The sequence below is a fragment of the Canis lupus genome, chromosome 20, assembly GCF_011100685.1.
Source record: "Canis lupus familiaris isolate Mischka breed German Shepherd chromosome 20, alternate assembly UU_Cfam_GSD_1.0, whole genome shotgun sequence".
Taxonomy (NCBI): Eukaryota; Metazoa; Chordata; class Mammalia; order Carnivora; family Canidae; genus Canis; species Canis lupus.
In genome coordinates, this window is record NC_049241.1 from 51,771,541 (window position 1) to 51,790,124 (window position 18,584).

The 18,584-nt window shown below is 37.6% G+C and overlaps 1 pseudogene; it reads left to right on the plus strand.

Annotated features, from left to right (window-relative positions):
* Positions 8,608–9,460, plus strand: OR7E180P (olfactory receptor family 7 subfamily E member 180, pseudogene; annotated as a pseudogene).

An 18,584-nucleotide genomic window follows, 5' to 3' on the forward strand; every position in this document is an offset into this window, starting at 1 on the left:
TATTTTATTTATTCATGATAGTCACAGAGAGAGAGAGAGGCAGAGAGACACAGGCAGAGGGAGAAGCAGGCTCCATGCACTGGGAGCCCGACGTGGGATTCGATCCCGGGTCTCCAGGATCGCGCCCTGGGCCAAAGGCAGGCGCTAAACCGCTGCGCCACCCAGGGATCCCTGAACTTTATCTTATATATATATTTTTTGCCTCATTGCTTTACAGTGTTGAATAGAAATGATTATGAACATCTTTGCCTTGTTCCTGATTTTAGGGGAAAATATTCCCTATTTCATAAGTCTAATAATAGCTGTAAGTTTTTCATGGATTACTTTTAATAATGAAGAGAATTGTTTTATTCCCAATTTGCCAAGTTTTTTTTTAATTGTGAGTGAATATTTTATCCAGTGCCTTCTCTGCATGTATCATGGTCTTAAAAAAAAAAAAAAGAAAAAAACCTTTCAGTTTATTAATGTAAATTGCTACATTCCTTGATTTTCAGATAGTAAAACAACGTGTATTCCTGGAATAAACCACATTTGGACATGGTATATATTGGCTTATTGGCCTTTTCATTTTGCTAGATTCAATATGCTACTTAAAAATTATTTCTGTGTCTGTTAAATAGAGTTTTGTCCTATAATTTCTTTTAATATACTTGTCTGTGTTTTGTTTTATTTATTTATTTTTTTTTTAATTTTTTTTTTAATTTATTTATTAGTCACAGAGAGAGAGAGAGAGAGGCAGAGACATAGGCAGAGGGAGAAGCAGGCTCCATGCACCGGGAGCCCGATGTGGGATTCGATCCCGGGTCTCCAGGATCGCGCCCTGGGCCAAAGGCAGGCGCCAAACCGCTGCGCCACCCAGGGATCCCACTTGTCTGTGTTTTGTATCAGGTTTATATTAGCTCATAAAAGGAGTTGTAAACTATTCTGAAAGATTTTATATAAAATTTGAACCAGTTAGTCCATATATGTTTAGAACAATTCACCCATGAATCTGTCTTTTGTGTTTTCTTCACAGAAAGCTTTTGTAAGATAGTTTAACTGGTGCATTACACCAAATATAAACAGACAAAGGTTATTCAGGTTTTTTATTTGTTTTTGTGTTACTTTTGCTGAATTGTATTTGTCTATTCCAGAACTTTTCAAATGTGTTGGCATAAATTTTGTTCATAATATCCTATGATTCCTTTTCAATGTTTGAAAACTGTAATATATCCCCTTTTCATTTCTGATATTGGTGATATATATGTTCTCTTCCTTTTTCTTCATCCTGTTAGGGATTTAGATATATTAATTTTTTTAAAGAACCAACTTTATTCTTTCTGATTCTTTAATTTCTCGTGTTATTCCCTTCTATTATATTTGGGTTTCACTTAATTCTAGCTATTTGAGATAGATACTTCTATCAGTGCCTCTTTTCTGATATGCCAGTCTGCTTATAAACCTACCCAATCAGAACTTTCTACCGTTAGCATTGTCAGTAACAATGTGCTTGAGATAATTCAGAAGAATATTGTTTATCTCTCTATTATGTTAAGGTCATGGGGATTCCTTGATGGAGTGGAAAGAAAACTGGATTGGTAGTCAAGACACTAGATGGTATTCACTTTTCAGCTCTACCTCTATGACTTTAGAAAAGTCACTTAAGCTTTCTGGTCCTGAGTTGTGTGTGTGTGTGTGTGTAAATTTTTTTTAAAAAGATTTTATGTATATATTCATGAGAGACAGAGAGAGAGAGAGAGAGAGAGGCAGAGACATAGGCAGAGGGAGAAGCAGCCTTCCCCTAAGGAGTCCGATGGAGGACTCCATCCAGGGCCCCAGGATCATGCTCTTAGCCAAAGGCAGCCGCTTAACCGCTGAGCCACCCAGGCGTCCCTGTAAATTCTTTTTTATGAAATAGTTATAGATTCACAGTAACCTGTGAAAAAATATGTATGAGGAAATTCCATGTACCCATCACCCAGTTTTACCCAGTGGAAATCCAAGAGCTTATTCAGATTTTGCCAGTTTGAGATGCATATGTGTGTGTGTGTTTCTTTGCAGTTTGAGCACATGTAGGTGAATGGACCTACCACACAATCAAGATACAGAATTGTTTCATCAGCACAAAAGAACTCTTTTAAGCTACTTTGTATTCAGACCCAAACCTCTCCGTACTTAGCCCCAACAATTACCAATATGTTCTCCATCTGTATAATTTTTTAAAAAAATGTTATGTAAATGAAGCCATATATTATGTAACCTGGAGATACCATTTTTTTTTTTTTTTACACTCAGCATAATCCCCTTGAGATCCATCCAGGTTGCGTGAAGTTGTGTCCTTTTTATTTATTGCTAAGATGTTAACAGTGGGTTTTCTTGTGCTTTTCATCAAGTTCCCCTTTTCCTAGTTTGCAGAGTTAAAAAAAAGTCATAAGTGTAGGTTTTGGATTTTGTCAAATGCCTTTTCTGCATCAATTGTTATGATCATAGCATTTTGAGATGGCGGATCACACTGATTTTCAGATAATGGACCTGCTTTGCACATCTGTAATACATCTCTAGTCATGGTGTGTAATTCCTTTTATACAGTTCTGGATTCAGTTTACTAATAGTTGCTTTTCTGTTACTTTCATCAATTATAAAATATATTTTAAGGCTAATACATTTTTAAAAATCTCTAAGGTGTTAAAAATAGACAAACAAGAAACACGATTTTGTTTTTAGTCTAAGGCAGGTATATTATCAACATTGACCATAAATCAAAGCCATTCAGTACCATCAGATGTATATTGGAGGTGCTATTAGAGTGGCTGGAGTGGGGACAGGGATCACATCCTTTCTGTGGGATCAGAAACACTTCACTGCCCCAAATTTTTAGACTGTAGAAGATGAAGATTTGATTCAGAGATGATTTGAAAAGAAGGGGACTGGCTTGATTTTATGAAAAGAGAAGAGGTAAAAAAAAAAATATATATATATATATATATATATATTTAACATAATGAGCTTTTCTGTCATTCACTGTTTTAACTTAAATGTGTTAACTTATTTGATCACAAGAATTTTATGAAGCAGATACTTATCAACATAATACACATGGTGAAATAGAGTCACAAATGAACTCAAGTAATTTCCCTAAGTTACATATTATGTGGTGGAACTAAGTCCAGAACCCAGGCTTTTTAATACTACACACTACTGCCTCCAGGGACCAAAGAATTCTGAAGAGTCAGGACAGGCAGGATTGGGTATGGTTGAATGGGGAACTACTAGAGTTGGATAGGGGCTGTGAACAGTATACTAGTGTAACCATCACTTGTCATCTTTTAGGCAAGCACCAAGTATCTTCTCAACCATGCATATCATATGAGTTCCCTATGTTATGGAAGGAATTACAGGGAAGGAGAAAACTCCATCAATAAAGTATGAAAGACCAAGATTGCTTTGTCTTTGAAAACATAGGGCACGTTGTGAGCATTATATAGATATTGATAGCTTGATTTGACCAAAAGATTTATTGAATGATTATGTCAGGCACTATTTGAAACACTTTGCAACTGCAGTGTGTTTACTCTTCACAATGACGAGTAATTTCATATGAAATAATTCTCAAGAAAAATGAGAAGCTCTCAATAAAGAAGAGTGGTAGATAATGGAAGTATACAACCTAATTGTTTTCTAATATGGCAATAGAAATCAATTAGCAACAGATAAAACCAATGGTGTCATCCAAATTAACAAAGTTATCAAGGAGTAAAGTCATAAGGAATTAGAAGGACTTTTTAAAGATATTTATTTATTATTCATGAGAGACAGAAAATAAAGAGGCAGAGACATAGGCAGAGGGAAAAGCAGGCTCCATGCAGGGAACCTGATGTGGGACTTGATCCTGGAACTCCAGGATCAGGCCCTCGGCCAGAGAGAGATGCTCAACTACTGAGCCACCCAGGCGTCCCTAGATGGACTAGAAAAGTTTGAAGCTGTCCTTGCAGACAAGACATATAAATGTACAAATATGGAGATATTTTCCAGTTCTAGCATGGGAAATGTTAATTAGGATGCCAATATTCCTGATATTATTTCATCATCAATGCTATTTCAATAAATCAAAATTGCAATAGAGGGTTTTTTTATTTTTTAATTTTTTATTGGTGTTCAATTTGCCAACATATAGTGTAACACCCAGTGCTCATCCCATCAAGTGCCCCCCTCAGTGCCCGTCACCCAGTCACCCCCACCTCCCCCACCTCCCTTTCTACCACCCCTTGTTCATTTCCCAGAGTTAGGAGTCTCGCAATAGAGTTTTTAAAGTGGAAATAATCTTTACAGAAAGAGCCTTCCTTGTGGGTATGTGCCTAGAGGGGTCTAAATGAACTTCTTTCTGGGAAGAGGTGGGCTCAACAACTCAAGTCGTTGAGCTGGACCAAGGACACTATTTCCTCTGATGGTTCTCCAAGACTGTGAAATTTTCACAGTCTTGGAGACTTCTACATCCGGCTCTCAAGGCCACAGTACCATAATCAGCCTGTGTCTCCAGCCTTTCAGACTGCCAGTCTCTGTCTAGTGGGCTTCATACCAATGCCTCCTCCCAGAGTAGTACTCTCCATCAGGAGGCCTGAGTCTGCCTGCCAGTCCTGAGGACAGAGCCTCAGCCATTATGGTTCACCAGGCAGGTGACAGGCAGCACACTTCCTCCTTGGTCAGCATCAGCAAAGTCACGGTGCAGCCAGAGAGAGCCATGGGAGACAGTGGATGGAGGAGGGACTAGGGGAGCATTGTTTCATTATTGTCAGGACAAGCAGGGCATTTGGGTTGGGCAGATGGTAGGGCACCAACATGCAAAGTTTTCGCTCCAAGCACTACAAAGTTTATGTTCTTGGTTCTAGAGAGAGTCCAAGAACTTTCATTCAGATGTCTGCTTTCCTCCCACACTGGTTCTAGTTCCACAATGGCAGGAAACTAGTCTCTCTGACCTGTCCCCTGAATGCTCTATGGAGTGATGAGGATGAAGACGATTAAGCATGATATCATTAACCTTCATTGGCTTCCTACATGGCAGGCTGAGCTAAGTGTTCTGTGTAGCTTGTTTCATTTCATCTGCATAACCACCTCCCAAGGAAGAGGAATGCACTTTATCGTCATTTTACAGATGAACGAGAGCACAGCATTTAAATATAACTTGTATTAAGCTATAGGGTAAAGTGAGTATGAATTCAGATTTGAATCCTCACATCCAGACTCCAGACCCAGGACACCTAGCTATTATTCTCTCCTACCAACCCAGTCTCTCATTTTACCTGCCAGGTCACTTCAGGAGGAATCCCTCTGTTCACTGTACTTTTCCCTTTGGAGCTTTCCAGTAGACCACAGCGGGGAGTAATGGGCACCCCTTGCATGGGCTAGACTATAGTAATAGACTGTCAGATGGACAGCTGATATCAAGGTAGGGAATCATAGAAGCATCAGCTGATTATAGTTTAGGGCAGATCTCTCTCTTGTCTTTGGTCCTTTTTTTTTTTTTTCAGTCTTTTTTTTTTTATTTTTATTTATTTATGATAGTCACAGAGAGAGAGAGAGGCAGAGACACAGGCAGAGGGAGAAGCAGGCTCCATGCACCGGGAGCCCGACGTGGGATTCGATCCCGGGTCTCCAGGATCGCGCCCTGGGCCAAAGGCAGGCGCCGAACCGCTGCGCCACCCAGGGATCCCTTGGCTTTGGTCCTTAAACTGTCCTCTTGTTCATTCTGGTTGCAAGGATTAAACAGTATAGTGGAAACTATATATGTGATGAATATGTATAGAAAGGGCAAAATAGATTTCAGATATTATTAATAATCTGGTTTCATACTATTTGATTAAAATACCCCATGCTCTGAAGGTACGGATTTCCCTGAATCTCTGATGGGACATTTTGTCCTTACACACATAAATACTGAGTGGAGGGGAATACTGAATCTCACTCATTTCTGACTTCTCAGAGCCTATGCAATCTTTGGTACAGAGTAGGCAACAAAAAAATCTCTATTAAACATTAAATAGTCCCTTAGGGGGCACCTAGGTGGCTCAGTGTTTGAGCATCTGCCTTCCACTTAGGTCATGATCCTGAGGTCCTGAGGTCGATATGTATATATATATACAGTTGATATATATATATATATATATATATATATATATATATCAGTAAAAACCTGAGCAACTAATAGTAAAGTGTGCACTGATTTGTACAATGCAATTATACTTCATACATATACAATACATATATATATATTTTTTAAAGATTTATTTATTTATTTATGATAGACATAGAGAGAGAGAGAGAGAGAGAGAGGCAGAGACACAGGAGGAGGGAGAAGCAGGCTCCATGCCGGGAGCCCGATGTGGGACTCAATCCCGGGACACCAGGATCGCGCCCTGGGCCAAAGGCAGGCACCAAATCTCGAGCCACCCAGGGATCCCCCATATATATATTTTATAGATATTCTCAGTTGTGTGATATGGAGAAGTAAAAAAATTTTTTGGCATTATGAACACTTTTTTTAATGACAGCAGATGGTAAGTTGATACAAATTACAGGCTAGAATATAGTGGGTACAAAATCTATCCAGGTAACAGAAAAGTGTCACTTACAAAAGTAAATCTGATTCAAGTGACTAAAGAACTCAAGTCCTCCATTTCAATAATTAGAATTGTCATAATAAGGAATTGGAAAATAAATGAACTATTCCTCTGGCACTACTATGCATCACTAAAGTATTTGATCTAGATATATGTACTTCACAGAAAGGCTTAAAGTTTTAATGAGAATATTCCAGGGACATATCTAGTATGGTACTTTTCAGCTATGTTTTCGGGAAGACTGTTTATGGATACAAAATCAATCCTAACACCATGGAAACATCGGCAGGAAAATACTCTGTCAAATTCATAACAGAGGTTGCCTTTGTGGGATAAGTATGCAGGGAAATGAGATCATGAAGGAGTAAGCAAGAAAAATGAAATTTTATTGGTAATATTTCAAATCTCTATAAATTAAAAATTCTGAAGAAAATATTACTGAATGTTCACATTAAAAATTTTTTAAGCCTTGGGATCCCTGGGTGGCTCAGCGGTTTGGCGCCTGCCTTTGACCCAGGGCGGGATCCTGGGGTCCCGGGATCGAGTCCCATGTCAGGCTACCGGCATGGAGCCGGCTTCTCCCTCTGCCTGTGTCTCTGCACCTCACTCTCTCTCTCTCTCTCTCTCTCTATGTCTATGTCTATCATGAATAAATAAATAAAATCTTTAAAAAAATTTTTAAGCCTTTCTTCGTGGGCTCTTGTTTTTCTCTTTTTTCCTTAGCTTCCTTCCTTTCCATCAACTTGTCTTCTAAGTCACTCACTCTCTCTTCCACCTCATTAACCCTAGTAGTTAGAGTATCAAATTTGGATTGCATTTTAGTTAAACTATTTTTAATTTCGGCCTCATTAGATCTCAATTCTGCAGTGACAAAGTCTCTAGAGTCCTTTACGCTTTTTTCCAGAGCCATGCGTAGCTTTATAATTGTACTTCTGAATTGAATTTCTGACATCGTATTTAAATCCAAATTCTTAAAAAAAATAAAAAAAAAATAAATAAATCCAAATTCTTTAACTCTGTGGCAGAGAGTATTGCTTCCGGTTCTTTCTTTTGTGGTGAATTCTTCTTTCTAGTCATTTTGTCCAGTGCAGAGTGGCTGTATGAGTGAGCTGAGTCAAAAATATCAACCACGACCTAAGTAAAATACACCCTAGATGATTCCGAAGAGGTCAGAGACCAGAAAATAAAGGAAGAAGAACAGAATAAAATAAAACAAAGGACCACTAAAGTGAAAAATTTTAAAACAAAGTAGTAAATATAAAAAACCAAAACCAAAAACAAAGAAGAAAAAAAAGAAAAGAGAAAAAAGGGGGGATGGTGGTGGTGAGGAAGTGATAGTGTAGAGAGAATGTAGTCTCCCTGAGGGGTCCTAGAGGATGATCCTCTTGGTTCTGAGTGTATTTTGTTCTGTATGTAGAAGATGCTCAATCCCAAATTTATATAAACCAGCAATACTGATATAAAGACCCAACATTGACCACAGAAACATAAGCAAGATAAAAGAGGAGGGCAGAATGGGAAGGAAAAGAGAATATAATCTCACAGAATGAACCAACACAGTGTTCCACTTGGTTCTGGGTGTATTTTGGTTGTGTGTTAGAAGGTACTAACTTCCACCATTGTAAAACAAAATGAGACAGAAAAAACAAATAACAAATACCCATATCTCATATATCTACCAAAATTAAATTGAATACGTTGAAGGGAGTCCAGAAGTGAAATATATATCTAAGACATATAATTGTAGAAATATGAAAGTGAAAAAGGAAAAAACTTAAAAACGAAGATTTGGTAAAATATTGTAGTTAAGGTGGTAAAACAGAAAAAATATTGGAAATTTTTAACCTGATAAAAAAATGAGTCATAATGAAGAAATAAAAAGGGGGGGGGGACAGTGGAACAGTGCCCACTGCCTGTTTACTTGTTTTATTTATTCCAAGATACTCTTCTTTCCTAGGAGGTGTCTTAGCCTCAGGGATTAAAAAATCTAACACTTGTCTCAGAATCCCTCCTCCTAGGCTTCTAGATGATTCAGAACTGCAGTCCCTCCACCTTGGGCTGTTCCTATCCATGTACCTGGTCACCATGCTCGGGAACCTGCTAATCATCCTGGCTGTCAGCTCTGACTGCCATCTGTACACCCCCATATACTTCTACAATCTGTCCTTGATTGACATCTGTTTCATATCCACCACTGTCCCGAAGATGATGTCGGACATCCAAACTCACAGAATCATCTCCTGTGTGGGCTCAGATGTCTATTTTTATTCTCTTTGGATGTTTGGACAATCTAGAGACTGCAAAGGCCTATGACCAGTTTGTAGCCACCTGTCACCCCTTGCACTACCTGGTGATCATGAATCTCCACCTCTGTGTCGGGCTGGTTTTGGTGTCTTTTTTTTCCATCAGTATTTTGGACTCCTAGCTGCACAGTTTGATGTCACAGCTTACCTTCTTCATAGATGCAGAAATACCTCATCTCTTTCATGGCCCTTCTCAGCAACTCGACCTTGCCTCCTTGGAAATCCCTGCCAGTTTTATTTTATTGGTGCCATTTTTGGTGGTGTTCTACTCTCAAGAATCCTTTTCTCTTACGTTCAAATTATTTCCTCCATCCTGAGAGTCACATCCATAGGTGGGAAGTACGAACCTCTTCCTACTTGTGGCTCTTGCCTGTCAGTTGTTTGCTTGTTTTTGGAACAGGTCTTGGAGTGTACCTCAGGTTGGCTATCCCATATTCTGCCAAGAAAGGTGAGGTGATCTCGGCAGTGTATACCGTGGTCACCCACATGCTTAATCCCTTCCTTTATAGTCTGAGGAACAAAGCAACCAAGAGAGCCATGCAGAGGTACCTAAGAACAGCCTAATCTCAATACCTGTCCCCTTTTATTCACTGTGTGAATTGGAAAAGTCAGTAAATCCAAACACTTGGAACTGGAAATTCTGTCTAATTGGTCCCATAATGTTTGTGATTCTTATGCCTTTCAATCCTTCATATCTGAATATTGATTATTTTGATACATTTTAAATGGGATTGAGGGATTGAATCCTTCATATCTGAATATTGATTTTTTGATACATTTTAAATGGGATTGAGGGAGTTGTGATTGAGGGAGGCATCCTATCTACATTACAATCACTGCATGATTGAATCATATTATAGCTATAGAGCTTTCTTTATTCCTCATCTATGACCCAGGCATTCTGAAGCAATACACACCCTTTTTTGTTGTTGTTGTTGGTTTTAATAATTACAATCCAATTGTAAAATTGTAAAAAAATTCTCAAAACTTTCCAAAATTCATGTCTATCATTCACACAATTTTTGTGTTCTTTACATCTGTTTACGCATGTTATAGGTAAGGATGCATGTAACTGGTCTTCAGATTTGGCTTCAAATTGGAGTCACCTAGGACACTAAAAATATTGGTAACTGCTTCTCACCACAGATTATGATTTAATTGGACTGAAGTATAGCCTTAGCATGGGGGCTTAAAAATTATCCCACTTGGTACTCATGTATAAGCAAGGTTGGGAACTACTGATCTAATTACATGTTTTGTTCAGAGATAACAGTATGTTTGGGTCTTTAACTGCTCATGAGCAGATGCTGAAGTTCTTAAAATGATCTGAGCTCATCAAAGGATGATATAAAAAAGTTAACACTAGTAATAGGCAATGTGACTTTCCTAAAATTCCTGATATTTGTTTACATACATTCTTCCATGCCATACAACCAGTCATTTGTCCTGGTTAATAAGATACTGTCACCTTGCTCCAAACTCACCTTTAAAATTTTTTTGTATTGGAGTTCAATTTGCCAACATATAGCATAACACCCAGTGCTCATCCTGCCAAGTGCCCCCCTCAGTGCCCATCACCCAGTCACCCCACCCCCCCACCCACCTCCCCTTTTACTACCCCTTGTTCATTTCCCAGAGTTAGGTGTCTCTCATGTTTTGTCACCCTCACTGATATTTTCACTCATTTTCTCTCCTTTCCCTTTATCCCTTTTCACTAATTTTTATATTCCCCAAATGAATGAGACCATATAATGTTTGTCCTTCTCCAACTGACATATATCACTCAGCATAATACCCTCCAGGTCCATCCATGCCGAAGCAAATGGTGGGTATTGGTCGTTTCTAATGGCTGAGGAATATTCCATTGTATACATATACCACATCTTCTTTATCCATTCATCTTTTGATGGACACTGAGGCTCCTTCCACAGTTTGGCTATTGTGGACATTGCTGCTAGAAACATCGGGGTGCAGGTGTTCCAGCGTTTCACTGCATCTGTATCTTTGGGATAAATCCAAACTCACCTTTTTATACTTTACCTCAGCAAAACTCTTTCCTTTCACTAGTAAAAATATCTTTAGGGCTTCACTTTAAAACCATCCCTCCCTGTGTCTTGTCTTGGCATATCTGTCTTTGGGCTCTGCTCTGTGTCCACTATATACGACATAGTAAAGGATACTTCCTTTAGAGATGTCGCCTACAGTTTGTGAGACAATAATCTGGGGCTCTCTGAAAACCTGCCTCATAGATAGTTTAATATATTTGACCTTTGGCCACTAAGTTAAATCATCTACCATCATTACTGATCAGGAACTTCAATAATGGAAAAGGGTATTCCTTTACTGAGGAGAAAGCCATATTGGCCAATGAAAAGATACATCCCAATAAAAATGACAAAATTATCATTTTGATTTCTTGGTTTTTATGAATTGAAATGAAACACTTTGGGTCTGATCTACTCTGGAACAATATATAGGGTGTGTCTCTATTTCTGAAAACCTAAATGATTGGCAAAAATGCTTGCAATTGGCCAAGGTAATTATGATGGTTAATTTTATGTGTCAACTTAGCTGAGCCATAGTGCCCAGATATTTGATTGAACTTTATTCTGGATGTTTCTGCAAAAGTATTTTTTGGCTTAGTTTAACTTTTAGATCAGTGGACTTTGAATAAAGTAGATTATCCTGTATAATGTAGGTGAGCCTTATCCAATCAGTTAAGAACAAAGACTGACCTCCTGGAGGAAGCAGAAATCCCACCAGCAGACTGTCTTTGAACTTGAATTGCAATTCTTCCTGTGTTTCTTGCCTACCCTGCAAAATTTAGACTTAGCAAGCCTCCATAATCATGTGAACCAATTTCTTAAATCTCTATATAAATATACACATTTCCTGTTAGGTCTGTTTCTCTAGAGAATCCTGACTAATATAGTAATATTGCTTTTGATATCTCATTTAACATTCTCTCCACAGGTGACAGTTTCTTTTTCCTCATCAAACTTCAAAATATGAATGAGTGCAACTAATCGATTAACATTATGCATGGAGGGGAAAGCCTGGACAGAAGTGTGCCAGGAAGGTCCACAGTTGCTATACAGTAACTATCTAGGAGTGGTGCTAATATCCTTGATAGAAGAGTGGCATCACAGATAATAGAAAGGGCATGGGATTTAAAGACACAATTCCATCCAATCTCAGGAACAATTTAAGACTTGTGACAAATCAGTGCTCTTCAGATTCCTTATCAGTGAAAAGGCAACCTATGGAATGGGAGAAAACATTTGCAAACCCTATGTCTGATCATTGGTTCATCTCCAAAATATATAAGGAACTCCTACAACTTAATGGTAAACAAACAAACAACTAACAAGTTGATTTAAAAACCGGGTTAAGGATTTTATTAGACATTTCTCCAAGGGAGATATACAAATAGCTAACAAGTATATGAAAAGGTGTTCAATATCACTATTCATCAAAGAAATGCAAATCATGTATATACAATAGTATACTATTATATACTATATAATATAATAAATAAATATATAATGTTATTTAATATTTCAATATAATAATATATTATATATATGCAATAGTATATATGCTATATATACTATTCAGCCTGAAGAAAGCAGGAAATTCTGTCATTTGAAGCAACACAGGTGAACCTTAAGGATATTATGCTAAGTGAAACAAGCCAAGCACAGAATGATAAATACTGCACGATTTCATTTATGTATCTAAAATAGTCAAATTCATAGAGTCAGAACAGAATGGTGGCAGGAGGGGGAAATGGAGAGTTCCTAATCAAAGGGCATAGAGTTTCAGTCAAGCAAGATGAATAAGCTCTAGAGATATACAGTATTGTACCTAAAATCAACAATAGCTCTAGAGATATACAGTATTGTACCTAAAATCAACACTTGCAAATTTGTTAAAAGGGTAGAGGTTGTGTTAAGTGTTCTTAGAGCCAAAAACATTAACTGAGAGAATGGAGATACTACCAGAATCTTGATATGAAAGTCCTAATTCTCCCTAAATTGTCCAGTCATTTGAATGCGTTTGATGACTGATAAACTCACACGCTTTTGTCTGTTAATTTAAAAATTAAGTCTGAGTTTTTTTTTTAATTAAGATGTATGAAACTTGAAAGTCAGAGGGAGTACAAGTGCTGTTCCTCCTGAGAAGTGGAAGACCTCAGACCCAACAAAGGACATTTACTTTTCCTATGATCCTGGCCCATTAATATTAACAAGCCCTCAGAGATTGGGAGAACCCGGATCAATTTGGGTAATTATGAGCTCTGTGCATTGAGCTTTCAAGCCCACACAACTGTAAATAATCGGCCTGTGCCCTGCAAACTTTCAGTTGGCCAGTCCCAGCACAATCGGATCTGTATGTTGTGTCTTCTCTTCTCAGAGTCATTGTATGCATCACGGGGTGCATACCTGTCTTCCTGCAGATCCTGAGAACAGAGCCTGAGCCTTCATCATTCACAGGCATAAGAAGGATGATGGATCGTCATTCCCTTGTCATACCCCAGCACAGAGGCAGCACAGTCCAGTGAGTGATATTGGAGATACAGGATACAGGAACAATGGGGGGAGCATTATTTCTTCATCATCAGGATAAGCATGACAGTTGGAGTAGCCAGATGGAAGGGCACCAATATGCAGTTTCAGCTCTGAGGCCTGTGATGTTTATATTCTTGGTTCTGGTGGAAATCTGAGAATTGTCATTCAGAGTTCTGCTTTCCTCCCTCATTGGTTTTAGCTCCTGTAGGAACCTCCCTCACCAGAGCAGGAATTAAGTCCCTCTAAGCAGTCCCATAAGCATTCCAAAATGGTCATGAAAGTGATGATGAAGAGGAGCAGGGGAATGATGCTAGATGACCATATACATGATACCATGAACCTTTATTAAGGATTCCCAAGTGTCAGGCTCTGAAATAAGTACTTTATGTAGACTGTTTCTTTTCTCCTGCCTAGTCACCCCTAAAATGTATATGTACACATTATTGTTCTTTTATGGATGGGGAGAGGATTATAGCCTGTTAGTGTAACTTGTCCCAGGTCATGGGATGGAATGGGATGAAACCAGGTTTGAATCAAACAGTCTGACTCCAGACACAGAGCACCTGGCCAGTATTCTCCTCTTGCCAATGCAACCAAGCATTTAACTTCTCTGGTCATTCCACCCATACATTCTCCACTCACTGTGCTCTTCTCTTTGGAGGTTACTAGTAAACCAGAGTAAAGAGCCATTGGTGCCTCAACTATAAGAAGGACGGCTGAAGATTGGCTGGCAGAGATCATAGAAAGAGCCGGCTCATGACAGTTTATAGTAGATTTCTCTTGCATGCCTCTGCTCCTGCATTTTGCCTCAGATGTCTACTTCCTTCTCCATTCTTATAAGTTCCTCCATTTCAAACGGAGACACAATGTCAATGTCTCAGGTTCCATCCACACTCAGGAAACTAGAAAATATTAAAACATGTACAATACATGTGCTATTGCTTAAGATCTATGGATCTCTGTTTTAAAATTTCTGAATTTTAAGAGTAAAGAAGTTAACTGCATGTGCCTCAGATCCACAATATAATTTTAAGTCCTATCTTCTCTACTTATTATCTAGTGACCTGGAGCAAGTTCTTAGTATATCTGAGCCTCAGAATTATCATCTGAATTGACCCCTAGTTGATACCACTCCACTGAGTAAGGACTAAATAGATATGAATACTACCAATGTGGTTAAATATGTGATGGATGCATATGGGAAAGGCAAAAATTTAAGTATTATTATTGATGATATTGATTAATATTGTTAATACCGATCTTTATTTTTATTTTTTTTAATACCGATCTTTATACCTTTCAACCAAAGTGTCCTGTGATCTGATCATTTGGTTTTCAATGGATATCTGACAAAAATTTAATTTTTATCCGTGTACAAATTAAATACTGGGTGCTTGGAAGGAAATGACTGAATCAAATTCATTTCTGATTCCTCAGAGCATATATCATCTTTGGCACAGAGTAGGCAACAATAACAATAAAACTCCCAAATATGTGAAATGTTGAATAGACCCTTCTTTGAGTCACAAGAACAAAGAATAGTTAATATGGCTTGCACACACTGGTGCTTTCCTGCCCGTGCCTTCATCCATTTTAGGGATGTCTCATAGAACAAGAAATAAGATAAAATAGCACTTGTTTGTATCTATGTCATTCAATAGGATCTATTTTTTCAAGTAGGCTCCACACCCAATGTGTTGCCCAACATAAGGCTTGAACTCACAACTCTAAGACCAAGACCTGAGCCTGGGATCAAGAATTTGACACAAGCAACTAAGCCACCAGGCACTCCTTTCTACTCTATTATTTTCTATTTAATAGCATTTACAACATTCAGTTATTGAAAACTATCACAGTGATTTTTGTAAGTATGAAAAATGAGAAGGAGAAGATAAATTTTACTGTGTGGTCTTAGATATATTTTAGGATTTCTAGAGCCCTGAGACGAGAGAGCCTTCAGATTCTCTCCCATACAATCCAATGAAAGGTTATTAAAGCTTTCTTAGGATTGCATTTCATCCATAAACCCACAATTACAATAATGATTCAAATTCTTTTTATTTTTTTATTTTTTTATTTTTTTTTTTTTAATGATTCAAATTCTGGTTACAAAACAATGACTAGATATTTATTAAGTTCCACTTCCTTTAGATGCCACACATCTCTGGAGATGGCTGTTAACCTTTCAATTTCCAGAGAAGGGATACCAACACAGACAAGTTGAGGGATTTACATGTATTCCGTGAATTAGGGCGTTGGACTACTGGTTTTCAGGAACACTTATGGCAGTAATATGGTGAATTATAGGATCTCCTATGAGTAGTAATGCACTTTACAGCCCAGTTTGAAAATCTGAGATATGGAAATATCCCCTATGTAAAATATGAATTTTTATGTGAAGGTATCACAGAATGATGATTATTAGATACCTGAGAAATATTTCTGATTCTATACTTTAATAATAGCATATAGCTGATAGCAACTAATTTTTCTACTGGGAAAACAGATGTAGGAAATAAATGGTGAAATTGAACTTGCACTGATTTTTACAACACAAACAACCTTGTGATGGAAGGTTGATATTAACAACCATCCTCCATGCAGATGTCATATAGAAATTCTCATTTGCATGATATGCAGAAAGGTAAAAGGATTTTCATAGGGTTGTTGAAATAAGGAATTGATAAACAAAATAAAGTTAATTCCTCATTAACTCATAGTATATAGTTAATACTATATATCACGAAAAGTGTTATATCTAGATTTAAACGCAGTGTTGTAGTAAACAGGAACACTTTAGATGCATTATGTGTAGTAATATACTATTTAGGTAAATCTTTAAGAAAATATTTTGTAAGGTTTTGTAGATTATAAATAAATAATAATGTTATGGAAACACTGAAAGAAAATATACTCACCTAATTAATAATTGTGGTTGCTTTGGGGAACAAGTGTGCAGGGCAATAAGATCATGCAGGGATTTAAAGAAAGCTAAAATTTTATCAGTGATATTTCAGATCTCTATAAAATATGAGTTTGGAAGAAAACATTAGTAAATGGCTATATTTTTAATTTAGCTATTGGGTGGGATGCCTGGGTGGCTCAGTGGTTGAACACCTGCCTTCAGCCCAGGGCGTGATCCTGGAGTCCTGGGATCTAGTCCCACATCGGGCTCCCTGCATGGAGCCTGCTTCTCTCTCTACCTATATCTCTGCCTCTCTTTCTCTGTGTCTCTCATGAATAAATAAATTAAATCTCTAAAAAATATACAGCTATTAGGTATTCATTATAGCAATAATAGGCAATATTCTTTGTACATATTCTAAGTGCCTGGCAATATTTTAAGGCATTGTTCTTGACCCTGGGTGTACATTAGTACCACTAAAAATCATGCATGTAGAGATTATTATTTAATTAGCTCTAGGCAGTGGACAGGACATTAGTACATTTTGCAGTATTAATGGGTAAGTATAATAATCAACGGGGTTGAGAACTACGGGGCTGACCACTTTATGTTTCTTTATGCTTAATTTCTTCAAACAACCCAATAAGGTAAGTTCAATCATTAGCTCCATTTTACCAATGTGGAAACTCCCCATGTACTTGTTATGTTAGTCTTTGTACTTTTCCCTTTTGCATTTTTCTCTAAATTAAATCATAGTGTGACCTATCAGGAGAAATGAATAGCAGAGTTGTCTTCAGGGAATTGATTTAAAAATAATTGTATTTAGGAGTGCCTTGCTGGTTCAGTCGTTGGAGCGTGGGACTCTTGATCTTGGGGTTGTGGATTCAGTTGGGTGTGGAGATTGCTTAAAAATAAAATCTTAAAAAAATTGTATATAAGGAGAATTTATTTTATTATTTATGTATTTATTTATTTATTTTCAACAACATGGATGGACCTAGAGGGTATTATGCTAAGCAAAAGAAGTCAAAGAAAGACAAACACCATATGATTTCACTCATATGTGGAACTTAAGAAACTAAAGAAATGAACAAACAAAAAAAGACAGACAAACAAACAAAAACCCCGACTATTAAGGGGAATTAATTTTAAAAGGAATTAATTAAGGAGAATTTTTGTTTCAGTAAAGATTAAAGTTAAGGAAGCATAAGAAGGCTAGATTTCAGACCTGGTTTGGGGGGCTTTATATGATCCTAAATTCCTTGATTATAAATAAGAGAGTTAGATTTCTTTTCTTTTTTTTTTTTAGGATTTTATTTATTTATTCATGAGAGACACAGAGAAAGAGAGGCAGAGACATAGGAGGAGGGAGAAGCAGGCTCCATGCAGGGAGCCTGATGTGGGATTCGATCCCATGGCTCCAGGATCATGCTCTGAGCTGAAGGCAGATGCGGAACTGCTGAGCCACCCAGGCGTCCCAAGAGAGTTGGATTTCATGTGGACCCAGAACTTCCAAATATTTAGGATTAGAAATACATGTAAGCACTTTCAGCAATACCAAACCACTTCAAGATAGAGACCAAAACAAAACAAAACAAAACCCCAAAGAGCAGTGTCAAACACCAGTGTCAAACACCAGTGTCAATTTCCCTGAGACTGTGTAGGGTTGGTATTTAATCCTGTATAAGATGAGAGATAGGAAAAAGGTATTTTTTTAAGTTAATTATTGTTTAATGACCCAGAGCTGCATTGTGTACAAATGCCATCTATGGTGTCACCGATGCTGCATGATTTTGTGCATTTAACCAAAATGTATTTACAAAATTTGAAGTCTATCAGGCCACAGTTAACAATTATATTTGAAAAAAACTTTTTTTTAAAAGATTTTATTAATTCATGAGACACACAGAGAGGCAGACACAGGCAGAGGGAGAAGCAGGCTCCCTGCAGGGAGTCCAATGTGGGACCTGATCCGATCCCGGGTCTCCAGGATTAAGCCTCAGGTTGAAGGCGTCGCTAAACCGCTGAGCCACCGGGGCTGCCCCTATATTTGAAAAAACTTTAAAAAGACAACCCACATATTTGAATGAGCATGTATTTCTACAGAGGAGAGATGTCAGAAAACCGGAGAATGATGAAAACTCATAAAGATAATTAACTATTAAAAAAAGCTTTCTGATTATAAACATTCGGTTTTAATTTAGAATGTCAA